The 27740-nt window shown below is 42.5% G+C and overlaps 1 protein-coding gene across 5 annotated transcripts in view; it reads left to right on the top strand.

Moving 5' to 3' along the window:
• The first annotated feature begins 10763 nt into the window (after window positions 1-10763).
• Window positions 10764-27740, top strand: part of LOC139921862 (trinucleotide repeat-containing gene 6A protein-like) — a 43725-nt gene continuing 26748 nt past the window's right edge. For 4 of the 5 annotated variants that reach the window (XM_078284897.1, XM_078284895.1, XM_078284896.1 and 1 more), the window contains exons 1-3: window positions 10764-10891; window positions 12467-12518; window positions 22459-22557. The gene's annotated coding sequence lies outside the window, so the exon portion shown is untranslated. Of the gene's footprint in view, window positions 10892-11073; window positions 11153-12466; window positions 12519-22458; window positions 22558-27740 lie in introns of those variants that run through there. The other variant, XM_078284894.1, reaches the window with a different exon arrangement.

Genomic DNA, 27740 nt, shown 5'->3' with positions numbered 1-27740 from the left:
GGCAGGACTTCTCTCTCTCTCTCTCGCTCTCTCTCTTTCTCTCTCTCTCTCTCTCTTTCTCTCGCTCTCTGTCTCTCTTTCTCTCTCTCTCTCTCTCTCTTTCTCTCTCTCTCTTTCTTTCTCTCTCTCTCTCTCTCTCTCTCTCTCTCTCTCCCTCTCTCTCGGAGGGATTGGTGGTGTGTGAAAATTTGCTCTGTGTTTAAATTTTTTCCCTGTACTTGAAGAGAAACTTGGCAGGCTGGTGACGCATATTTGCATTTTCCAAAGAAAAGAGCAATTGGATTCTGTGTGGATAGCTGAGTCACATTTTTATTGCCAGATACAGATGAAAAGAGGCTAACTCATATCTGGCTACGAGACATGTTTACATTTACTTTGTTATTTTTACATTGTAGACTTATTTACAGTGAGTGGGCAGGTAGTTCACTGTCTTTTTTTCAACAGGACAACAGGCTGATGATGGAAGCACATTTGCTTGCCATTGATTTTATTGTTTTTATCATGACTTTTTAACATTCTGTACATTTTATGGTTGCTTGCTTTTGTGTTATTTTATATTGTGTTCTTTAAACTAATTGTTGCTCTTTTACACTGTGATTATCCTATTATTTTCTTAAATTGCTGTTGCTCTGTTTGTGAAGCAAAAAATATAAAGACTTACTTACTTACATTGGCTGTTGTAATGATCGAACCTGTGACCTTTCCATTACTGGATGGTCTCTCACGTTCATGAAAGGTGTAAAGCGAGCTGATGTTACACAGACTGAGAGCCAATATACTTCCCCGCCGTACATTCAGACAGAACATGAAAAATAATTTGGAGGCGGTGTAACTACATGCAAAGTCAATAGAAGGAGGCGAACAGTGCGAGACGGATGCAACTTTGCTCTAGGCAGCATTAGCTGAGGCAAAGAGGCGTTTGCTCCAGTTCCAATTTTTCAACTTGAGCGAGAGATTTGCCTGAACTAGTAAAGCAAAAGCCAATCAGGTTCAATGGGACTCTATCCAGGCGTCTGTACATGTTTTTCCAAAATGGACAACAAGCTCATTGCAGCGGTGTGTGGTTTCTCTCAGTTCTATGACACAACGTCATTTACTTTAACAAGCACAGATCCTGCACAGACCCACGGCGCGTGTGTTCAATTCTATGCACTGAAGCACAGTGACACGGTTAAATGACCTAATTCCACTAACGTTACTTAAATACCACAAGGTAGTAACGTTACCTACCGTTAAAGTTTTGAGGGCAGCAGAAGACGTGTTACTGTTTATAAATCCTGTTACTAACACAGGCGAGTTTGGAGCAAATTGTGGAATGTTAAGTTTAACTTTTGTTTTCATACTGGGAGACTGTGGATTTAGTACAAAGCTGCTGGTCTGCTGTGTGTGTGTGATGCACACATCAGGCGCATTATAGATCAATTTAGATCAATTTCTATACACTGACCAACTTTAGATTTTGTGCCTCTGTATGGGAAACATTGCATCTCACAGTCAAAGACGCCGACTAGAGGCCATCTCATGAAGCGCGTCATCTCACAAAGCGACAGATGACCGACTGACGGCTGCGCCGTGGGAAAACGATGTCAACCAAAACCATTAATCATGATGTTTGTGGTCCATTCTGTGCAGAGTTTGCATGCTCTCACTGTGTTTGTGTGGGTTTCCTTCCACAGTCCAAAGACATGTGAGTCAGGTGGATTTGATTCTCTAAACTGCCCATAGGTATGTGATTGTCTGCCTATCTGTGTTAGCCCTGTGATGGACTAGTGACCTGCCTGCTTATTTTTCAAGTCAAGCAATCACACACGCAAGTAAAGCATTGGCCAAGCGACATCTATTCACACACTGTGAAGCGGTGTGTGTGTGTGCGGTGTGCCAATAGCCATCTGCTATTGGCTGGTGTTTGTGCCAGGTGATGTCACCTTCTATAGAGTACAACAGGTGCTGACATCACCTGACACAAAGACCAGCCAATAGCAGATGACCAGTTCAGTACCCTACTTTTCACCATTAGGTGTCAGTCTTCACCACAGATTTGGGTTTGGGGTTTAGTTACTCTTTAAGCCACAACCATAAAGAAACCTTGGCTTTCATGCTGATTAAATACTGGGATAACCCAACACTGAAGGGGGTCAATCCCAACCACTCCTTTGATATTGGTTGAACATCAGTGAGGTCAAATTTGAACAAATGTGAACTCTGCACCAAGCAAACGAAGCAAACTCAGGTCACATGCTGTTCCACGGTAGTGAACAGAAGGAAAAGAAGATTTTGCGGTGTTGTGGCCGGCCTTTGAACGAAGGACATTCTTCTTTTAGTGTTGTAGTACATGCAGCACATTGTAAATAGTTTTCCTGCTACCCACTCCTACATTAAATGGACAGAGACTGCTGCCCCACACCCATAGGGAAAGAGAGTTTATCCTCTTCCATCTTTCCCTCCCTCTTCCCTCCTCCACTTAACATCCCCCCTCCACAACACACACACACACACACACACACCGCTCAGTCAACAATACAAGGGCGCCAGAGCTGTCTTTGCCACTTTCATGGACTGATGTTAGCATGGAGTGGGGTGCAGATTGTATTGTGTGAGCGTGTGATCGGTGTGTGTGTGTGTGTGTGTGTGTGTGTGATCATATATGTGTCTATGTGATTGTATGTGGTACTGTATGTGAGCATTTGTGTTTGATTCTCAGCCTGGTGTCACCTTTCTCTGTATGTTAAAATATGTACAGCATATATGAATGACAATAAGTGCAACCAATCGCTGTGCCCTGTGACCGCTGATTTGCATGAGTTGCCGCGGTGATAGAGGAGCAAGACCAGCATTGGATGAGTGATATGAATATAAATGAGAGTGAATTTAAATACAGGGGTAAATTTGAATATGTTACATTGTCACCCAGCAGACTTATCTAGATGATCTGCATATTCAAGGCCTGGTGATGGATTATAGGGGTAGGAAAGGAAAGATGTCCTGAAAACAACATAATACCTGCCCAACTACCAGTCTCTTTATACCACAGAGCAACCTCTATATGTGTGTGTGTGTGTGTGTGTGTGTGTGTGTGTGTGTGTGTGTCCGTCCGTGTGCGTGCAAAAGAAAGTCTGCAAGGGTGAATGAAAGTCATCTGTGTGTAAAAATCACAAGCAAAACAGTTAGTTGATGGATTAGGTTTGTATTGTGCTTGTTAGGTTTGTGTGTGTGTGTGTGCGTGTGTGTGTGTGTGTGCGTGTGTGTGTGTGTGTGTGAACCCGCGGAGAGCTGAAGGGATGGATGTTCAGGTAATTGGCTGAAGACCGGGTGTAATTCAGCCACAGCAAATCCATTTCACAGCTGGTACCCTGTCAGAGAGAGAGAGAGAGGGAGATGGAGAGAGAGAAGCTGGGAGAGAGACAGTCGCTGGGTTTCCATCCAAGTGTTTTCATGTGAATTATGATGTATGAAATTAGAACAGCGAATGGAAACGTCACATTTAGATAAAATTTCCACAACTTTGCAAAAGAGTCTTCGCACTCACTTGAGGGGGAAAAGTTTTTTGACAATAAAGTAATATGATAAATGATACAAGCGCATTTGTTTAAAAAATTATGATGCAGGCTTGGTTCAATCTCATTGCAAAACATTTGAAAGTGGCCTTATTCCCGGGGTGGCCATTTTGAACTTACGTCACCCTTGGGTGGGAAACTCTCCTGAAGAGCAAGTACAGCTCAGTCTGTCCTACTGTTGTGTACCAAGATTAGCATCGTAAACGTCAGGAATCTAACAAATATTTATCATTTCACTCACACATTCCCTACTGAAAAACGTCTTTAAAATGAATGAATCTCAAGAATCCAGAGAGATATACAGTAAGTTCACATTTTAAGGTAGTCCTAGTAGTAGTGGTAGTCCTATATATTTGGCCTACTATAGCTAGCTACCAGAATCTAGCCTAGGTAGCTAGCTATAGTAGCTAACTAGCTAGTAAGCAACATCCCTGCTAAATTCAAACTGTAGGCCTACAAGTTGTTGTTCCTTACTAGACTGCTAGCTAATTTGATAACTGTTGTCTAAAACTCCTCACTTATGTGTTGAAGTAACGCTAGTTTTATGCCAATCTCCCGGGTAAAGTTTCTCAACCGCAAGTTCAAAATGGCCGACGTGTGAATAAGGTCAATGACAATTAGTTAGTGCATTCATCTTCATATACCTGAAATATGCCCAACTGACACTTAGGACAAATGAATAAATTCTTGAAAGACGCTTTCCATTTTTCCTGTGAATGTTTTTGTTTTTAATTCATGTCTATTTATTCCCTTCAACCCAGCTTGGCGAAATGCATTTGCATCTTATTTTTTGTGACATTTCAAAAGTTTCCTTAACTTTCGCTCGACAGTTAGATGGAAACATAACATGGGAAAAGAGAACACAGAGAGAGAAAGAGCGAGAGAAACAACGAAAGAAAGGGAGAGAAACCGAAATAGAGAGAAAGACAGGTTGACAGCTCGTGAGTCATTGGTGTGTGTATGTGTGTGTCGGTGCACTTACGCGCGTGTGTGTTTGTGTACTTGTGTGCTTGAATGTGGGAGAGAGCTCTGATGGGCTAGAAAAGAGAGATTGGAAATGGGAGAGAGAGTTGTTTAAAGCGAGGGAGGAGGGCAGAGGCAGGGAGAAAATAATGAGGTGAGGGGGGTTTGACAATGTGAAAAATGAAGGGACTGTCGTGGAAGAAATGGGGGGGGGGCAAACGTGAGAGAGTGATAGATGATTAGGATTAGACAGCAAGGAGCAGTGAAGAATGGAGTTGAGCAACATCAACTTTCCCATTTACTTTTTTTCTCCTCCTGATGGAAAAGGCCTCAGAAACTATGGAGATTTTTTCCTATCTTTAATCAAGAGCGTGGTCTTTCAATTTGAGAGCATGGTTTATTGATTTCACGTTCAGATTTTGTAATGCTTTCCCTCAAACCCTGTCCTCGCACTCAAATATCTCCTGCTTGCACTTAGATTTGCTCTGCTTCTGCTCAAACTGTATGCTTGCACTCAGATATAATGTTGCTTGCACACAGATTTCCTGCGCTCCAGCTTCAGCCCTTCTCCTCGCACTCAGGCTGCTTCTGTGCGCTCGTGAAACGTCTGCTCTCGGATTTCTGCTCTGCTCTCGGATTTTTTGTGCAACAACCCTGTCAAAATTCCCCAACCAATAGAATGCCAGGTGTAGTGTTGACCAATGAAATGATCCCTGCCTCGTTGCGGGTGCGTTCGCTTTACTTCTTAGAGCGTCCCGTACGGGCGGTCACTGTTTAACCGGGTTCATCCACTCCCGCCCTCCGGGGCTTTATTAAATACGACTTTTGGAATAAAAGGACAGTTAATATATATACCAGCGCCTGTACTTTTTCCTTTTACTATAATAGCTACATAAAATAGTAGCCGTATAGCACACCGGCCTCCCGACGGTGTGCTAGAGGAGAAAACAACGTCACCTTCATGACTCCGGAGCGGGAGTCTCGCGGATCACTGGCCAATATGGACCGCCAAAGTCAAGGACCTCAAGTAAGTTTTTTATTTTAATGGTGCTATTACTTCCTTCAAATTGAATTGGTTAAGTCATATTTGCGGCATAAGAATACATCCATGATAATATGCTTGGCTTTCAAGTGTTGTACGTTATGGGAACATTGTTGCTAGGCAACTAACAACAAAATGGACGCCGCCGTGTTTCATTTTCTTCCTGTATTTTAGTGTTTAGGAATGGGAAAAGTACCAACAGCAAAAGTAGCCAGCTAACACATTAAGACAGTAGAAAACAAAAGTAAATTCAATGAGCAACTACATTTTAAAAACGCAATTGGTGTGTTGTGTATATATCCTTCTCTTCAAATGATGTTTACCGTTGCTGTGTCAAAGTCTGCTCTATCAGAAAGGTTTCACATATTGGAAATACGGTAAACATGTCCCCACTTGCAGGTATCATATCTGTAACATATCTACAATTAAATCAGTTACATTGCAGACATTAAGCACAGAAGCAGCCTGAGTGCGAGGAGAAGGGCTGAAGCTGGAGCGCAGGAAATCTGTGTGCAAGCAACATTATATCTGAGTGCAAGCATACAGTTTGAGCAGAAGCAGAGCAAATCTAAGTGCAAGCAGGAGATATTTGAGTGCGAGGACAGGGTTTGAGGGAAAGCATTACAAAATCTGAACGTGAAATCAATAAACCATGCTCTCAAATTGAAAGACCACGCTCTTGATTAAAGATAGGAAAAAATCTCCATAAGAAATGGCATGTAGACCGCAGAGCATTACAGCTTTCCTTTGAAACCTGTACAAATTCAATTCTCTCAGGTGGCATGGGCAGCTAGTTTCGGCTGGCTGGCTCACCCTGCCTATTCAATGGTAGGGGAAAACACTGGAGCACGTGCACGCACACACACACACTATGTATTGTTAACCCAGCAGCTTAGAAGTGTGCGTGGCTGTACTCTGGGCAAGCCTATTACTACTTGACATGCAAATCTCTTTTCTGACCTTCTTCTGTCTGTCTGTCTGTCTGTCTGTCTCTCTCTCTCTCACACTCTCCCTCCCTCTCTCTCTCTCTCTTCCTTCTCTCTTCCATAATCTCTCTCTCCTCATTTACTCTCTGTTCCCTGCCTCTATCTGCCTTTCCCTTTTCCTCCCCTACTTTCTATTTCACTTCAATTTTCTATGCCTCTTTCTCCCTCCAATACAATGGTCCTTCCATTTTCACATGTTCCCTAATTCCAGCAGCTGCAGCTGATCACTGTGACCCGTGTGTGTGTGTGTGTGCGCGCGCGCATGCGTGTAGACATTGAGGTTGTGACACCCCACCACCACAAGGGACATATAGTGTGTGTGCTGGTGTGTGTGTGTGTGTACTGCGTTGAGGAGGTTGTAGGTGTGTGTACACATTTATGCAGTTGCATAACTAAATCACAGTCTGTGTGCTGTGTGTCAGTACATGTGGATGCACATGTGGGTGTATGTGTACCTGCATGGGCGTGTGTAAGTGGATGGTTCATGTGTTTGCCCAGCTAACCAGTCTCTTTATACTGCAGAATCGTGTGTGTGTGTGTGTGTGTGTGTGTGTATATGTGTGTGTGTGTGTGTGTGTGTGTGTGTGTGTGTGTGTAAATAATTAACCCTCTGCCCTGGTTCTGTATACACTGTTCTGTCTGTCAAGGTGACAGCCTCGTCACAGACTATTACCAAACTGACCGCATTGCCCTGCTCCCTGTGAACCTATTCACACACACACACACACACGCACACACACACACACACACACACACACATACATTTAGCTGGGTAGTAAAACAATAAAAGTGTAGCTGTATTGTAAGTGTAGCCAGCGAACAAAAAAATTGTTTCCTCCTGCCCTGGTAAACACACCCTCTCACACACACACACACACACACACACACACACACACACACAGAGGTTACAATAGGCTATTGGATTCTTGACTCATTTTTATATAAAAGATTGAAACTACTGTATATTGTGATCAATTATGCCTAAATAAATTCATCATTTAAACCCTCTGGATGTTACCTCCATGTTATCATGTCATTGATGCCGGTAACCTACAGAAATCTCATCTGATCTGTTTTGCTCTATTCTATTCTGTCCTCTCCTCTGTCCTGGCCTGGTTTTGCTTTGTTCAGGCCATCTCTGGTCTTTTCTGTTTTGTCGCACTCCACCAGCCTAATCTCATGCTAGTTTGACTCAAATATTTTCGGATGCGTGCAGACATTCACCTAGATCATGTGAGTTCCTTTTAAGCCCAGATCTCTCATTTTTACTTTGGCAAACTTGCAAGATGGTCTGGCGTGAGAGGTAAATTTCAGAATGAGGTATGACTATGAGCTATGACTTGGTATCGTCTGTGCATGTGTGTGTCAGACTGCCCCTAACCACCTGCTATCATGTCAGCATGCTCTCTCTAACATGCCATGCCATCAAATTTGTGCTTTCCTACCTATCTACCTACCTACCGCACACAAACATACAGGGTTTGTTGACTTGTGGAATTGGCTGTGATAGCCAAACAATATTGATATGAGGAGTTAAGTCGGGTTGACTGAATTTGTAAATTGAAATACAACACACTAACAACCATACAGTAACTCTCTGGAGAATTTCTAACTTCTGCTGTGGTCACTTGGTAGGCCAGCAGACAGAAAAAGCTTCCCAACATATTACAGTATGCACATATGTGAAAAAAACAACACCATCCACATGTATTATTGAAACCCTTTATATGTGATATTCACGGAGTGTACACAATACGCATCACTTTTGGTTTCTTTTTGACTGCTAACTTGAATTCCGGGCATAAGTCTATTGTGGAGCAAAATGACTAAAAAATGTTGTGTTCGGGAGAGCAAACAGAGGTTTTCGAGGGGAAACGGATTGGTATTCTTTCGGTTTCTATCAGAAAAGTGGGAGCAGGCAAAGAAAACAAAGACAGGATTGGATGAAAAGATTAAAGCAAAGGAAACAGTAGTAATAATAATATATCTTAGAAGAAACAGAAATGCCAAACGTGCTCAAGCTAAGCTAATTGCATTCCAATGGGAAAAGGCTAACTGGCGGCTAGCTCAGTAAAGTAGGTCTGATTAAGACTGTTAGTGAATAATGGCATTTGAAACATTGCTTTGCGTAAACTGTATAAATCATGTAGAGCTCACTGTTTCATTCATACTCACTCATATATTCAATTTGACCAGAATTAGAACTATTTTGTACACACACTGTACACACTACAAGTTGTCAGGTGGCTTATGCTAGCTCATGCTAGCCGAGGACAGTTAGCCTTCTGACTGTAGTGCCAGGTGTTGTACTAGTGTAGTGTTGTAGTGTTTTTTACAATGGAAATGAAGAGAAAAGTGATGCTTTCCTTAATGAAATTATACAAAAAATGGTTTGCTCTGTGTTTTTGTGCTAGGGTAAGGTGAGAAAATAAGTGTCCCTTCAATTTTTTGGTTAAAGTTGGCAACCCAAGTTGGCAGCAAGTGAAACTGGCACTGGTTCCCTAAAGCTATCATAGCACTAATACCCATATCTTTGTCATTCAGTGCAGCAAATCAAATCTCAGTACTAGGAATCAGTTGGGAAACCCAGATCTGGTCTGTTGCCCAAGCAGACAGCACTTGGCAACCGTCCTAAAGTGCTGAGAGGTTACCCACTGGTCCATATATTATCTAATCTGTCAGTCTTTACCTGGTCAAATAAAATCATTACTTGGCAGTAGATGAACTCTTCTTCTTTCCCTCCCCCCTCACTCCTTCACACAGTCAAATACACACTGATAAGGGAGGTAAATTGTGCACAAGGTTGGGAGTTGTTTTTGCCGTTGGTGGGTCAATGGTCATCGCATTGTGACAGTGGACTCACACACACACACACACACATACACACACACAGGTCTCTCCTCTAAGCAGCAGTAGCAACAGCCTTTGTCTCGTTGGTGAAACGTTGGCAGATTCCAGACTGTATTTGTTTCTCTGCTGTTTAGGCATCTCTCTCTCTCTTTTTCTCTCTGTATCTCTCTATCTCTCCCTCTGTCTCTCCCCCTCTCTCTCTCTTATTTTGTATTTATTTTATTTTACATTTTTTTCATTTTTTGACTCCTTTGAGAGGTGTTTTCTTACATAACGGCCAAAGCCATGTATGGTTGACTAAGACAAACTTGTGAAAACAGTAGGGAGATGCTGGAACCCTCCACATTGTGTGTGTGTGTGTGTGTGTGTGTGTGTGTGTGTCTGCGTGTTTGACACACAAATCAATGGCATTACACCAACAAGTACACCACACACACATAGATGTGTGCATGCATTCACAGGTGTACACAACACTAAAGCTCTAACCATTTTCTCCTGTAAGGAACGGCAAAATAATTACCTAATTAATGGGAGTGTTGTAATTTGACTATCAATATGAGATTTTTTTCATTTTAGGCCTTTCTTACATTGATGTTCAGCACATACTTCTTAGACCTACAGACTTTGTTTACATTTGTTTACATTTCTAAAATAATGCTATTATAAGCCAATAACAATGTCTGTCTGTTAAGAGCAGTAGTGGCTGGAGATTAAAAAAACTGAGGAGGACAGGGCTCGGTAAAAGGGCCCAAAATGTATTGCTTTTAAGTCTCCTACACTCAAGACTTTGCAAGAATACTTTTAAAGGAAAGGGTTAAAAAACTGGAGAATATCATCCTCTCTGTACTCTGTCCATCATGAAAAATCACCAGTAATAATAAAATCCCAATAGGAATTTAGAATGTGTCTGTGATACTGTAATCATACTTGACTGCATTTTCAATCAACTATGGTATCACTTTAATATATCTGTAGGGGCTTATAGTGTCTGTGTATAGTGAGCTGGTGACCTTATCATACGTGGTGGCATGTTTTAATCTTCTATGGAATCACAACAGCATTCCTATGATATTCCCATAGAGACTTGTAGTTTTGCTGTGATATTTGTATAGCGCCATTCTGAAATTGATCATAGGATTACTACAGTTCAATTTCACAAGGGATAGACCAGTCTCACCTGGTCAGGAGTGAAACATACTGTTTTTATAGATTCGTATTTCCCCATTCACCAATATTGGCTGTGTTTGGTTTTCTCTGTCAGAGGAAGTGGTGAATGCGTTTCCTGCCCCCCTTCTCCCCCCTCAGCCAGAGCTGAAGTGAATGCAGAGAGAGGAGGGGAAAGCAAAGCAAAGCAAAAGAAGGTTAGCTAGCGAGTGAAGAAAATGGCGATCATGCAGGACGAATGCCTCCCCTCGTAGATGCTGCAAATGCGTTGAATTTCTTTAGCCTTACAGCCGGCTTTCCTTTCCACTCTGTTGCACTTTATACTTTATAAGGTAAGGTTGCTTTTACGGTGTTTTCTTGGTGCGGGGACGGTGCGTTTCGTCGAGCTACGCAGCGAGCCGGGGGCAGGGGGAGCAGACTGGCGTAGTTAGTTGAGTTTGCCCGCTGTTGTTTAGCCATGATTGACCTAACCTACTGATAGCCTTGTAGCACTTAGCGAGGTGGCTCAGTTGCATTGCAGCTTGCTCTGAAAACGACAAACACATCGACTGACCATGTAGAAACATTTTCTGCAGGTGACTGGCCGTAACCAGGTGTGTTTGACAGGCTAACTTTGGTGTTTGTCGGTTGCTTGACCTGAGCGTATTAACGGTAACGTTAGCTAATATATGGCTCCAGGAGCTAGATAGCTTTCCCAGCTACGCTCTTTTTCTGCTGTATATCTTGAGTGGAAATCATTCTGTATTTCGCAAAATATTATTGCCCCAACATAAGTGACTACCAATAAGACGTGTGTTTATGAATTTGATGGACTCTTGTGCTTTTCAATACATATTTATGAATTAAAGCCGGGTAGTCGTTGGGTAGCTGTTAGCTAACCTTAGCAGCTAGCTAGACGACGCAGGTTGTCTGGCAGTAACCCCAGACTGTCCGACTGCTCTTCATTAATTTGAAGACGGAACGGGGTTTTAAAATTTTGCTTTTCCACGAGTATCAAAATTTGGTTATAAATGTGATGTTAATGATATTGTGGTTGTATTGTTACCTGCCAAGCTGTATTTTAACCGGGGCTCGCGTTTAACACCCTCTGTCGGCAAAAAATATAGACCAGCTTGTTTGCTGGCTTATCATAAGACTTGTTTTGCAGTTGTTTCACTTGCCTTCACACTGGTCTGAACCTGCTGCAAATACGGCACGGCCAAGTGTAATTTAATTGCAACGACTGTAATTGCTTGCCATATTGTCGCTCTTGCTAGTCTTGGCTGCATTGGAAAAATACCAGGCTAGAGAGAAGCCATGTTGGCTAAGCTGCAAGCCAGGCAACAGCTGAGATAATGGCCGATCAGGACCCGAGCTGTAACCCTGACCTAGAGAGAGACTCTCTCTCTCTCTCTCTCTCTCTCTCTCCCCCTCTCTCCCACACACCCACCATTCACCTTGCAGGGGCTCGGGTGGGGGGGTGGCTGAAGGTGCATTGACTTGTTCAACCTGCATTTCCACTCTATAGGTGAAATAGTACATTTTAAGTTCTGCAGCCATCACTGTTGAGTCTTGCTGTTTGTTTACATATGTTTGGCCTTGCATAGATTTTGTGGGAGAGGTGCAGGTCTTATAACCTGTGCAACCATTGGCACGAGAAATTTGATTTGAATCCTCTTTGCCAGCTCAGATTAACTGTGGCAGGTGGCGCAGATGAGTACATATCTGTGTAACATTCTTGGATGTAGTTTTGGCAAGTGGCTGTTAAGTCATAATAAACCAATAAAACACCCGGATGTGGGCTATGTTTTGTTGTTTGGTGTTTTTTATTTGGCAATAGGTGGAGGAGTGTAGACTGAGATTTGTTTATGTTTTCGGTTTGCAGATTGTCACGCTAATCTTTTATCTCTTTTTGTTTTTGACTTTAGAGATTTGGAATTGGAAGCTGTTGCCACCAAAGAAACTGAAGAGTCATAACAGGTGAGTGTGCCACCATACACACACACACACACCTCTCCACTACTTTTCAGAGTATGTATGAGATGTGATTTAAATGGTCTGAGTGTTTGCATGTGTTTGCAAGACTGTGTGCCAGTTTGCATCGGCTTTCTGGTAATTTCTCTTTAGATGTTAGCAGGATCATGTATAAGCTAAACCAGTGTGTGTACTAGAAGCCACAGGGCTAGCAAAGGTGTGTGTATGTGTGGGTCAGGGGGACACGGGAGGGGCAGCTGTTGCTTATGTAAGCACATGCAGTTCCGTTTGAATTGAATTGGAGGGTCTGGGTCGGTCCAGGCCGCGATGTGCTGAGTAAGCTTTGCTGTTTTAAAACGCTAAATGAGAAGCCGGAGTCCCGCTGTTTTGTGCGCGGAGAGGTGTTTGTGTAGCTCATTGTGGCCATACAGTTGGTCTACATGCAGACACACAAAAGACCCGTGGACCACAAACTAGCCCATCATCCCGCTCCAAAGGCGCTATGAAATCTGTTTTGTTTAGGTCCAGAATCTGGTTTATTTTATCTCCATTATCATTTTCAATTTCCTGGATTAGGTTTTGGCTTTTTAAGTGTTTGCATAGTTATTATAGGCATCTAGTCCATCACCCCACTGCTCTTTCACATTCCCATCTCGGTCTCCAAAGGTGTTTGTTATTGTCGGTGTTGGGGAACTTCATTCAAAAATGTGATATATTACGTATTCAGTGTTTGCCCTTTAACTGTTTTTAGTGGTAGGTTCAATCCCATTCCTGTTTCCAGTATCAGTTCTGGTACATCTCAGGGTTTGAAAATCATTTAGCTGCTGGCATCATAATGTATGGACTCATTGTTTTATTGTTCTACTCTATTAGTTTGTTTTGGGTTAAATGATAAGGCTAGTTGATGTTTGCTTTACTTTTTCCTAGCATTGGGGGGGATTTTCCAGCTGTGTGTATGTATGTGGGGGTGACTGCTGCTGAACGAATGTGAAAGGGAAACACTATTAATACCTCTTATTGTCTTAGTTATTTGAATATTTTTCCATGTAGAGCAAAGTAGTACATTTATAGTTTTATTGCTTCTGAGTTTCCCCACACGATAACAATCAAATGGCTTGCAAACAAATGCAGATGTATGCAAACGCAATTTCCTCACACGGATCATTCATGTTTGATTTGATCTAAAACAAGGCCCATTGTTTTAGACACATTTAACTAAAATATAAGCCTTTTATATAAGCCTAATATGCGTTTCTCCCTCATTAGCTCGGTGGAATGTGTGCATTTCCACAACAGTGGGAATTCGGAGTTACATAAATAACTTGCTGCCAACAGTTTATTGTCACTTTTGAGGTAATTTAAATTTCTATTCATTTCATTTAGAAAGGGGATTCACTTGCATAAAAAAATAACTCATGTCTCACTCTACACATGCCATTTGGTGGATGCTTCTATCAAAAACCAATCTAATATCATAAATGCATACATTCATAGCATGTGTGGCTCCAGCAGGATTACATGTTGTAAAAAAGAATAGGCTATATTAAGCACTCTGACTCTGAAACCCATTATGCATGCAAGCCCTCAACTCTTAACTGCTTGTGAGGGTGTTGCATCCTTAATCATAATATAATGAAAGATGATCTGTAAACAATACAATGTTGTGAATAGTCTTCTATTCACGTCTCTCTTCTTTTTAGTGGAACAATGTGCTCTCTAGCTTCACTTTTACCTTGAGTTGGCCGACTCAGTGTGGTCCCCAGCTTACTGTTCTGTAAACATGTTGTCATTCTTGGCTAATGATATGAAGAGTTTTCACTAGAAGTGTGTGACGTTGAGGAGCTGTAAAGTAAAACCAGATGATTCCCTGCTGAAGTAATACATTTCAGATCATCTTATTGTATTTGGGATGTAATACAGCAGTGCTACAAATTCACAAGGTGTTGCAGGGCCATTGCTACTGTGGTTGGGGATCAGGTAGTTGACCATTGCCCCTCTGAGCAGTAAAACCACACCTGCAGATCATCATGAGACCGGAACAACCAAGGACCAGAAATGCAGCGCCTGATGCCGTTGACCTGTGCACAGTGTGCAGGCTCAGACAGGACACAGTTACATGTTACATGAGCAAGTTGCTGGAGCAGTGTAGAGGGGCAATATTGCCTTGAGCTTTGCAAATGGGATCAAATCGGTGTGGGTGATATAGTGAGCTGTAAGCAACAGATCGGCATTGTCACAACATTTTGACTTCAATACGGATACCAGCCCAGGTATAATAGTTTTGATTCTAAAACAATATGGCAAACAACTTAAAATGATCTAACTTTAAGGCTTTAAAAAGTATTAAAATGTCTTAAACCCAGTTAGGTCTATTATTTTATTTTGTCCATGCAATGACAGGATTCTTTGATTACTGCAGAACGGCAGAAGCGGCTTTATTTTTATTATTATTTTGGTTTTTAAATTGGTCTGAAGTTCAGTTACAGGTAGAATTAAAAAGGTCTTAAATTCAGTTCTCTGAAACCTGCAAATACCCTGAGAAAGTGTTCCTGTAGGACATAGTTTAATGCAGAACTTGCCCCACCCTCCCATGCTAGCAGCAAAACAGCACAGTCATACAAACTGAACACATGATGATCATAAACCGCGTGAAGCATGATTTTCTGATAAGATGTAAGGCAGACTCAGGCTGTGTATATTTCAAAGGATTTAAGTTTGACGACCATAAATATGCTACAAAACGCTACAAAGTAAAGCACCAGTTGTGGAACTACTCTATAGTATTGTTCATCAAATGAGCTCCCCTGTACTGTTTCAGTATCAGTGCTCCATGCAATAATGAAACAAATGATGCAGGGGCGGGGGATGCACTTCTAGGCAAAAATACCAGTCTATATTGCCTGTCTTATCATGACCCGAAATGAACCAGCCCGAGCTTAACGGTGCTGTTGAAGTGATTGAGTACTTGCGGATTAGCTGAAAATTTAACGTCTTGCGATGTCAGTCTCACAAAGCGGTCGCTGTTGGGCTGTTTGTGCTGAGGAGATCCTCGCTGTCGTTCCGTAATTGAGCGATGACTTTCCTGAACGGGGCCTCCAGCACTCCAGCCTCTGTGAGAACATGCTAATGCAAATTGATGCAAATGACGTGGTGTTGTACATGCAAATTAGCCACGCGACTACCCTCTGGCTTTTGTTCTTCGGGGGACAGATGAAACCTTGTGATTGTGTGTGTATGCGTGCGCTCGTTTGTGTCGGTGTGTGTTTGGGTGCACATGTGACGCCGTGTGTGTGTGCATAACACTACTTCTACAAGCCTACACATGGAATCAATATTCTGTTTCCTATTAATTTGAAAATCCTTGCTGGCATCGTAGCGTGACTCACTACCGGGAGCAAGAAACACTCCTACACGGTCTCGGGATGAAGTTCTGTAAAGCTTCACATTTCTAATCTCTAAAACCCCAGGCACCCAAACAGAGTTTAAGATTATTTTTAAGGTATTTCTGCTTTATTTGACAGCAGGCAGCAGAGGGCTGACAGGGAAGATGGGTGGGAGAGAGAGAAATCCTGTGCCGCACTCTCAGTATGACAAGAGCAGAGCAGAAGTAGGTTTAAAGGTGCTGAATGTAGCAAAGCGTTTTAAGTTGAGAAAGTAAGGGAGAGAGAGAAATAGAGCAAGAAATAAAGGGGAGAGAGAATAACAGCAATATAGGGCATTTGTCAGACCTAAACCTAGAACGTTGTGAGCACATAGCACATGGCTCAGTCCACTTTATTCACCATGACATCCAGGCGACCCAAAGTATTAAAATATTCCTCACAGCCTAAAATTTATCTTGTATTCTATTGTGTAGGCTAGTAAAACGTGTATCAAGTTATTACACTGCTAACCTACTATCCTGTCGCACTGTACATAACATTGCCAGTGACCTTTAAAACTATTTTCCTCATCTCTCCTGCATCTCCTGCTCTGTATCCCTCTCAGCCCTCCCCCCGTCTCAAGAAAGAAAAACAAAACGAGGCTGTTAGTGGAATCAACTCTCCACTTTATAAAAAGCACCATTGCTGTTTTACAGACTTAAAACGAAGCAAAGACCATATTTAGAGCTTATGGTATTTTTGGAAAGCGACCCTTGTTCAGCAGTCTGGTGATGTGTATGTCACAAAGTGAAAATGTTGTCTGATTTTAGAGCTGGTAGGCGTTGGGAAGCGGAGGCACAACAAAAGGATATATTTTTTGTGATATTAGATGGCGAGTTATCTAAGAACCATGCGGAACATGGAATCCCACATAGACTGTATATCTGATGGGAAACCAAAAAACAGGAATTATGCAAGCAGGCTGCCACATCTGTGATATTTATAGCCTTGCTACCTGGGCAAGTTGACATTCCCTGAACCCTGACCCTTGACCCCCACCCCCCATGACCTCCAGGTAAGGGGAAAATGTTGCGGCTTGTTGTGGCGCAGAAATATTTCAGACATCGAATGGGAACAGTGTTGAATTTCAATGATGGCCTCTTTCTCATGCCAACATATGCAATACCTGGGTCACGCCATGTAGCAGCTGGAAATAATTCTTAGCACTTGTTTTAATCTGCACTAGTGTGAAATGGGTGGTGTTTACCATATACAGACGATCCACATAAACCCAGGTAAGTTGTCAATTGTTGGAAGTGTCTTAAATGTAACTTCTTTTCCTGTAATTGTCTCAGCTTTCTCATTCTCTTTCCTGAGTGGCGAGCTCCACCCATCTGGCACTAAAGTAGGCTAAAACAAACCATAGCACATATTTGCAAGTGCAACTTTGTTCCCCTCCCCCCTTTTTCTCTCGTTCTTACTCGCCTTTCCTTCTTTATCTTTCCTTCTGCTTTGGTTGACTTCTGGTCAACCCCCCCCGCCCCCCCCGTCAGCTGTAGCTGTCGGGGGATGGGCAATTGTTGTTCTACTCATAAACAGATGCTGTCCCTAGTGTGTGTGTGTGTGTGTGTGTGTGTGTGTGTGTGTGTGTGTGTGCATGCACTCCAGGAGGGCCCCCACCGTGCGCTGTTGTTGGTGTTCAACCTAGAGCCATCTGCTGAAGCACTTGATGGTCGGAAAAGGAGCGGAGCTGGGGAGGGGAGGAAAGGGAGGGGGAAGGGTGGGAATGGAGGGTGAGGGGTGGGGGAGGAAGAAGATGGTGGGGCAAGGGGTGGGAGCCACAGGGTGTGGGGGGTGGAGTCGGGGGATGTCTGAAGGTGGCATAGAGAGGGGGGAATGGTATTGAATGGTAGGGAGTGTTGGAAGGCAGGCCAAGGCAGGGGAGGTGGATTGGAACGGCTGGATGGTGACATTAAGAGCCGGGGGGGGGGGTGACAAGGGTGCTAAGGGTGCTGGAGCATGAGCGAGTCGGAGGGAGAGGGAAGATACACTCACTTCCCCTGCGGTCAGCCGTCTGAGTGGAGGGAAGAAACACAAAAAAAGTTATGGCAAAGATAGTAAACTAAAACTGGATTTTAAAAAAGGAAATGCTAGAATCTCGATGCCATCTCCTCACCTTATTTATATGATATATTTTTCATTTCAGCCCAGTCTTGGTGTGCTGTCGCAGCTATATATATATTTTGGTGTTTGTGGTCCCTTAACTTCAGTAGTTTTTGTAGCCTGTGGCAGAGCAGCCAGCCAGCAATGATCAAGTCATGCAAATGTAACTGACAATTCCTGCAGGATCCAAGTGCAGCCACGGTCCACAGAGGCAACTGTTGGTTTCTTGCTTTAATAGCTGTTAGTCCTGCGCTGCCTGGGGCGGCACAGGCATGACTTCACTGAAAATCCCCCATATTTGGCTAGACATCGTGATCATCATTGTTAATTAGTCTCAGTGATTTGAGGAACACATTCATTTTACTGCACTTTTGGCATTTTACATCAACATCTTAACTACTGTTCTGACATGAAATGTTTCACTATTGCTGTCATGCCAGTATTCTACGATTATTAATTGTGTAATCTATTTGCGATATACAATTATAGAATAATTGTGCAGGCCTAGTGCTATTCTTCAACCTTCAAAGTGTTTCCCATGTGTCTATTTTGTGTTTTCTCTAGTGATCTGCTTTTCCTGTTGAATGTCAAAGTGTTCTTTCTTTCTTTTTTTTGTCACGTCTACCTGAATTGGTATTTATTTATTTTTGGGGTGTAGGCTACAGCGGCTGGTAAATGTCAAAATTGGTTACCTGCCAAATTGGCTGGTAGACAAGACAGACTTACCAGCCGTATCCAAAATTTGCTGACATCTGGGTGGTGACCATTGGTAATCTCCCACATGAGTGGCCTAACAAGCCTGTAAAGTCACGTTGAAGTTTAGGACTGCGGCAGACGGCAGACAGTTTTTTGTCTCACACCAGCCTCACACCTCTAGCAGTTGTCGGGCCTCTACTGGCTGGTGTGAACTGTTGATGCGTATTGTCACATCTTTGTATTGCAATATATTGAATTTCGATATATTGTCCCATCCCTATAAATATTGTTCACCGGCCACAGTGGCTAGTGGATTTGAAAGTTCACCAGACATAAAGTTAGCAGCCATGAAATAGATAACATCCAAAAATGACTCCTTCTGCAGTGGCTGGTAGACCAAAGACACTTTCCTGCTATAAATCTAGATTGACCATTTGGCTGGTGTTATTTTCACACGCTGAATTGCAGTAATTGAGTTGTCCTTGTAATGGAAATAGTGTAGTTTGATTTCAATAATTTTATGAAATGTTTTCTCATTAATTCAACTATCTAAAAATGTGTACGTTTCATCAGCTGTTGAATGATTTTTTTTTTTTATCATTGCTTTTTTTTTATCTGAATTTACCCTTGCATAAGACTTAAGTGTCGTCTAATGTCTAACTTTGTAACCAGGGCAGGAAGCAAAACCTTTTGCCGTTCGGCTGCCGTGGATCCGAAAGTTCACCATCAGCTTTCACTATTTAACCAGCCAATTGGGCTTTTAGAACAGGAGACCCATAAGATGGTTGGTTGGTCACCTGCCAGAGTGGTTGGAAGTCAAGACTTCCAGGCAGTAAGACGGTGGCTGGTGGTAATATCCCACCCTGCTTGGAGCCAAGACTTAAACATATAGCCTACTGCATGAAGACTTGTTCAGGTCTTGCTCTGCAGGCTGGCTGAGATGACTTTCTGTTCCATAGAAATGTGTGGGACACTTAAGTTTTCTCAAGCTGAATTGCGAGGGGGGGGGGAGAGAAGGAGGCAGGCTTGTGGGGTTGCCAGTGTGAAGAGAAAGGACAGTGTGGACTGGTGAGCGTGTCAGTGAGCTAATGAGAAAGAGGGGGGTGGGGGGGTAGGGAGAGAGGACGCCGCAGTGAACACACAGAGGGGTTGGTGTAATGGAGGGAGAGCTGGTGATTTCATGTGGGGATGGGAAATGGTGATAGACGAGCTGCTTAGAATAGAATAATTGTTAGAGCACGGGTACAGGCTGATTGCTGTGTGTGTGTGAGAGAGACTAGGACTGTATGTTGCATGCAAGTGGCTGAGAGGTTGCAGCGTTGGTGAAAGGCTGTGACCTAGTGTGTCTCCCTGTTTGTGCCTTGCACATACAACTGACAGCATGGTGTGTGTGTGATGCTGTGATCACAATTTAAACTTCTGCGTCAAAGTGTTGCTGTAGCTATGCCGTAGGTCTTTGCATCTGGCTAAAGTCCGCTGATAGTGAAGACAACATGGAGCAGATCGAAGAGAGACTAGCTGAAGAGGCTTATGTTCATTTATACAATACCTCATCTCCCAAATATAAAGATTACCAGATGTCACTGAATTCATGGCGAGAAATAACCCAGAACATGGGTTTCAGAGGATGTAAATACAACTACGTCTGTTAAGTACTTCCGTGCTAACAAGTCACGACACTGCAATTTAGCAGTTTGATGGTCTACACACACAATCACCAACGCAGAACTATAAATGCTCGCACCACCGTAGCCGCCTACGGGTAGCTACGGCGACACTTTGATGCAGGACCATAAGTTGGCCTTTAGTCTGTGATGCATTTTTGTCACGGCAACCTATGTGCTGAGTTCTACGCTCAAACACTTTGAGATGACCCTGATCAAACACATTTATTGCTTATAACACTGCAGCATAGATTTTTAAAGCAACTTTTACTTCGCCAATTAAATGTGCTCATCACAAAACAATCACAGATCTAACAACATAATATTTGGCATTGTTTACGCATCCATACTCAGTGGATGAGTAGGATGAAAACAACGCATGTGCCACTTGTATCACAGCACAGTGTGGCTATAATGGAACGATGCAGCATTGGGAGATTTCTGTCGTTTGAAATGAATGAATTAAAATGAATGAAATAATTCAGCACATTAAAGGAATAGTTAGCCCTCTAACTTAATTAATTTTCATTTTTGGGTGAACTATTTCTTTAAGTTTGATCAAGGGGTAAGAGTGCTACTTCTGTGCACGCACACATTTGAGCGACCAAGGTTGTGTTGTGTGAGGAAGTGTCTTGAATATCTAAAATGAAAGTCTTGACAATTTTCCTCTACATTATAATGATGATTATTTGTCTTAATTTGGGGAGCAAAATTATTTTATTGCACATTTGGTATCTTTATATTAACATTTTGACATTTACAATCACAGTGGACATTCCTAATTACATTAAATATTTCAATATTGCTGTTCTATGATTATTAATTGTGGAAACTGAAATGATGCCATACAATTCTACACAATTAATTGTGCATCCCTGGTGTCTGTATGACTTGTCTCTGCGTCTCCATGCGTCTGTCTGTTTATAGCTAAGGTAACACAGTGCTGTGCTGTAATCCCATTATCAGATTAGACTGGAGGCAGCAGGCTGCAGCTTTCTCCTGCAGGCTAATTGGCACACCCACTGGGGCCAATGCTGCTAAACTAACACTCACTGAGGGAGAAGCCATAGTCTGATTACAAACTAATAGGATACTAATAGGAAGACCTTATTTCTTATTGGGAACAAAAAACATAATATTCTACACCGCAGAAAGTAGTGAAACTGTTTCATTGGTCATAATATTAATAATATTGCTCACAAGTTTGTTTGTCTTGTTTGTTTTGAGGCCAGATGTTATAAGCATCTTGATTATTTTTTGTCTCACCTGCACAAATTGGTAATGCAAATAAAATCAAATTCATTTCCAACGAACACACCACAAACCCTTTCATCCCGTTTATTTCTTCTTTTGCTCTTTCCTATCAAATTCCTGCGTTTTGTTTTTACAAACTCAAAACATAATAGTAGGTGACTCACCAGGGAGCCGAAACTGCTCTTAAACAAATACTCTCAGAATAAATTTTGGTTAACATGAAAGCTAGAGCCAGACCGCTCGCTCTTTTGAAAATGCGGTTAGTCGGACCGAGACACGCCACCACAGAATTGGAACCGATAGAAAGGGAACAGATAGAAACTACCGGTATGTCACAGTTGTCTCGTACACCTAAAATGGCTTCTGAAATTTGTTGTCATGAACATTACCATTGTTCCATGTCTGGACAGTGGATGGGACTCATACAGTTAGAAATGAATGACGCCTTTGTCGTTGCAGGGCAGCAGCCTCCTGAACCTCTTTCACTGCGCTGGTGCTTATTTCTATGACAAAATTATCAAGTGTTATGGCAGCCATCTTAAGTGCACTAGCCAAATGACCTTTCAGGAATATTACTCTGATGGGAATGCAAGTATACAATCGCCAATAAATGTGCATTTCCAAACTATTCGATTTCACCTCTGCTTCTCAAATTTATCTCTTCCTACCAAACACACATTGTTTCTGTGCCACGTATTTCTCAGTAACATGCAATAGTAATACTGTATGTATATGTATGTATATGTATGTTTACAGTACAGTTATGGTACCTCCCTCCTGAGAAACCCCTCCTGTTTTCCTCCACAGGGAACCCACCCACAGAGGGAAGAACGGTGGATGGAAGAGAGAGAGAGACAGAGAGAGTGACGAGGAAGGAGGATAAGAAGCTACAGGACTGGACAAAAGGTGAGAGGAGAGGTTACGGCCTCTGTGCGTCTGTTGGGAACCGTGGGATTGTTGAGGGTGTGTGTGTGTGTGTGTGTGTTCAGGGCCAGAGTGGCGAACACATGACTCACAGTGACACGGTCTGCAACACAATGTCTACACCCAGCCCGTAACATCATCAGTTGTCTCTTATAGTTGTGTAGCTGTGCGTTTACTGGGCTTGGTGTGAACTGTTTGCTGCTTTTCACTACAAACACACTCTTTCTCACCCACATAGACACTTGGGACACATGCACGGACAAACACGCACAGTTTGTCTTTGTCGATTTGTGGGGAGGTCTAGTTGGTTTTATTGATTTGCTATTGTAAAGTTACTCTCCCTTTGTCAGGACTCTTTCTGAGTCGTTCTGATTTATCAGCAACTGCTGCTTTTTGGACACCAACTCCCATTAGCCGTACGCAGAGCTATTTATCTACAATGAGCTGTGTGCCATTGAAACGGCAAGGCCCAATCGTGCTTTCTCATAGAGCGCTCAATAAGCTGATTTTGCCAAGCACCAAATAAAATTCCACACAGTAAGCAGGGATATGATTAATATTGCATATCAATGGACGTGTGTTCCAGGAAGTAAAAACAGAATCACTGGAGGCTTAAAATAGTTCCACAACCCTCGATGCTGCAACTTTGCATACAGAGACAGATCTGCCAATACCTGATAGGCATTGGCGCAGGATAAAAATGTCATGTTTTTCCTTTTTATCTTTTTTTTTCCGCTCACATGGTCTGGATCGTATCCCTGCTTTCTGTGTGTGTGTGTGTGTTAGTCCTCTGCAGTGCAGTGTGCTTTGCTGCAACGACAGCGTCAGTGTACTTTGCCGTGTGACGTAGACATGTTTTCCATTTGAATCTCCACTACAGTTTCCATTGAGACCTGCGTGTGCGAGCCTACTTCTGTTACAGTTGGAGCTACTGTCGTGGCTAGTGTGGACAGGAAGTCTGACAGCCTCTATGCCTCTGACCTTGAGTCTCTCTTTCTCTCTCTCTCTCTCTCTCTCTCTTTCTCTCTCTCTCTCTCTTTCACTTACTTTCCCCTTTCTCTCTTTTGTTTTCACTCTCGCTCTCTCGCTGTCTCTCTCTCTCTCGCTCTGTCTCACTCGCTTGCTCTTTCTCGCCCCAGTAGCTGAGGGCCACTAGATTTAGTGGATGTGTCCTAGTACAAAGAGACAAGTAGTTCAGAGGTTATTAGTCTCTGCAGTACTAGATCGAGAACTGGCACAACCATTTTTTTGTTAGGGAAATCCTTCCCCCAGATCACATTTGTGCAACAACAAGAGTGTAATCATCGTAACTGAAATACTCAGTGTCTTAGCTCTAGCTGTCTATTCGTCAGATTAATTTGCCTCCAGTTCTCTGAGGCCCTTTTGCTCACTCCAGTCAGATTGCCTTTGGACCTTGAATCCAGCAGGAATGTGACATTGTAGTATTTCTTTTTTCATTGTAGCTTTTTTTGACACAAAACTCCCATTCAGCTTTTAATGAGATTCCTGTTTCCCATTTTGTTTTGCTTTTTTGTGCTCTTAAACACATCCTTGCCCAGGTTTGGAAACTCACTTTTCTCATTTCTATGGGCTTACTACTACTACTACTATTACTGTCTACTGCTGCTGCTCCTGGTGTTTTGGACGGCTGTCTCTTTATCTTTATCTCTCTGACCTTGGCTCCTCCTCCAGCAAGCCCCAATAGCCTGGCCTCCTCTGTGTGCGTGTGTGTGTGTGTGCGCGCGTGCACGCGTCTTTATCTCTGTCTGTGCTCATGTGTTGTGTGTGCATGTACGTGAATTGCACTGAGCTTCGGACCTGTGCCAGAGCTGGCGTTCTCAAGCTATGCTCAAACAGCATAGTGACGGCGTGCTCTGTAGCTTAGGGGACAAGGGCGCTTACCTTTGTACTCAGTGGTTTGAGGCCAGCTCATGATGATCTGTGTCATTTATCAGCCCTCTCACTCTTTACTGTGTGCAATCTAATAAAGAAGAAATGTAAATAAATGCTAGCTAGATGGATTCTAGATATAGATGAATAGATGGATAATCAGCAGGGCCAAAGACAAACTTTTTTCAGCCTGCCAGCCTGCCGGCTGATGGAATCCAAAACTCTCAAGCCATATTCTTTATTTGACATCTGCATAAGAAAATAGAAAATTTAAGCTCTGGCTGGTTACCTGCCAAAGTGGCTGGTAGACTAGACATAGTTTACCAGAGCATACCTGGTGGCAAGTAGTCCCACCTTGCATGCGGGTGGACAGATGGATGAAAAGATAAATGGCTGGATGATGATGGACAAAACCCACTAATGAGTCATAAGTAATGCTTAAGCAGCCCTTGTTGTGGCACCTTGCCCTCAATATGAGTTTGTTGTGTGTAAGTGCCCCTTAAAGCTCCTCCCTAACATGATGTGACCCTGGGGACCATATGACTAGTGGGCTTATCTACTGCCACACACACACACACACACAGGGGTCCCCTTCAGTCTGTTATCGCCAGGGTGGAAAGTTTCCATCGGCCACCAGTCAAATGTCTGTACATTTTGTCTGTGGCTGGGAATTTTGTCTCCTGTGTCAGCCACTTTGGCAACTACCCAGCCATCACTTGGAGGTCCTATACTATTGTAATTGGGTTGGCTATAGCGCTGCAATGATTGTTCGATTGACAGAAAATTAAATTATAATTTTGATAATCGATTAATCATTTTAGTCATTTATCAAGTAAAAATGCTAAACATTTGCTGGTTACAGCTTCACAAATGCTAAGATTTGCTTGTTTTTCTCTGAATACTTTGGGTGTTGTGGCTGCTGGTCAAGTAAGCAATCTGAAGACATCACTTTGGGTTTGTGATGGGCATTTGTCTTTTTTTTTTGTCATTTTATGGACTAAATGATTAATCAATTAATTGAAAAAATAATTGTCAGATTAATCGATAATGAAAATAATCGTTAGTTGTTGCAGTCCTAGTTGGCTAGTAAACAGTAAAAACACGGCCAGACAAATCTGTGCGGCATGTTTTCGTGTCAATATAATAAATTCATTTTATCATTAATATTCAAATTTCAGTCTAATTTGACTAATTTCAATTTAGATTTTTAGAGGAGACTGACAGCCCTACACCTGAAGTCCTCTAAATTGCACTGTAATCAAACACGCAGGCTTCATTCTCCATGCTTTGAGTTGGCACCTCACACACTTCCTCAGGGTCTGCAGTCCCTCATGTTAAATTCTCTCAAAGGAGGGAATGTTCAGCCAGGGAAATGAGGACTGTGTGTGCTCACTCGCAGTTTCCCGAGGCTTCCCTATTGATCGGGGGTGTAGCTTGTGTGTAATCATCATGTGTTCCTTTTGCTGATGTCATCATGCTTGGACAGGCCCAAAGGAATTCAGAGTGTTTAGGAATGTTGCCACGACAACAAGGCTTTCCCTAACAACTATTCCTTACTGTTTAGTTCAGGGTGATGTCTAGAAGGGACACAGGAGATTTCAGGAAGTGATCTCTGTGTTAGTTGCTGTAGAAACGAACTACGCCCACAACGCTTTGCCAGTGTGGTTAGTAGCTAAATGAAACTGGGTTTTTGGTGATTGCAAAGGTTAAGCAAAAAGCCTATGTTCTAGTAAGATTCATAATGAAATGACACACCCATCAAGTTTGGATAAATAAATGGTCAGCGATATATTTTCCATTTACATGTAACATAGCCTGCACTTACCTGTCAAAGCACATTGATGTAAATGCGTTAGATGGAATTATTCCCACAGTGTTTGTATGTGTGTAACCATGTATAAGTAAAAAAAAAAAAAACACACCATAATAAATCGATAGATTGAGCAGAAGTCTAGGTGTGTTAACCGGGTTATAGTTACTCTGATTATGACATTACTCCGAATAAGATAATCAGATAAAGGCGTTGTGCAGGTTAACATAGGCCACTCATTGACCGATGGATACTTTGTGTACAGCACTTACACTTGCACTTACACATTTGGCTGCGTGTTCAGCAGGAACCTCGCTGTAAAGTGCAGCTTTCATGTTCTCTGTTATTCATTGTTTTCAACGGAAAGAACTGTTGCATGTTCCCGACAGCGCTGAGAGCATAACTTGTTTTTATCGCTGTGCAACTGATGTTAAAAGTATTTAAACTTTTGGCAAAAGAGCACCACACTTCAGATGGGTTTTCAGTTGTCGCATAGCAACAGCAGGACCCATGACCAGCACTTCCATAAGCATCTGCCTTGTGCTACTAGCTAAAAAAAGGATCCTTAGATCATTGCCTTCAGAGTGATTGGGACATCAAGTCAAACACTGACCGGACTAATAAGTATAATCTGATTGAGAGGAAAACTGGTTTTGTTGAAAAGCTTTATACTTCCACCTGTGAACTAGAACATACTACGTTTTGTATCGTAAACATGGTGGGAAAGTGGTGCCAGTGGTTCCCAAAATGGGGTCCAGGGACCTCAAAGGGGATTTAGGAGGTCCCCAGCAAAACGAGGAATGGGTGAATGTCACGATTTCACTCCCTAGACGTTAGCACAAAGAGGCTATGTATAAGGATAACTGTTTTGATTATAGGTTTCATGCTCCTCACTGATATCAGCCCACCTACACTACAGCAGTATAGACAGTTATGCAATTCCCTCAACACTCAGACTCACCAACAGCCTCAAACGTCCATACTGATGTACCTAAATTTAATGTAACCCAACACAGGCCGTTTCCTCCACAAACACACACACAAACAGCCTGTCATGTCCATACAGATGTATCTTAGTTTAGATCCACCCCTGTTCTCCTCCTACTCTCAGGTTAGTTTATATAACCAGGATGTAGAAAAGTGGGCCAAAACACTTTGCTTCATACTGTTGTTCCTTTACCTATGTCGTAGGTTTGATTTCATAGATGTGCAGAAGTATTTAACCACACTGTATTTAGATATATTACTTAAAAGTATTGTTCTGGGCCCATTAGTAGCTGGTAGTTCAAAACACAAGCATTCACTTGACTGATAAATATGGATTTTTAGCACTTGTAGCCAGTTTTGTTTTTAGCACATTTAACCTGTTGGTTTCTGTGCCATTTTAGCTAGCTTTTTTTATAGCATGTTTAACAGTTGATTAGTTAGCACATTTAGCCAGTTGTTTTTTAGCATGTTTAGCTAA

Source organism: Centroberyx gerrardi, chromosome 7 (genome assembly GCF_048128805.1).
Source record: "Centroberyx gerrardi isolate f3 chromosome 7, fCenGer3.hap1.cur.20231027, whole genome shotgun sequence".
In the NCBI taxonomy this organism is placed as follows: domain Eukaryota; kingdom Metazoa; phylum Chordata; class Actinopteri; order Beryciformes; family Berycidae; genus Centroberyx; species Centroberyx gerrardi.
This window is presented reverse-complemented; position numbering and strand designations above follow the sequence as displayed.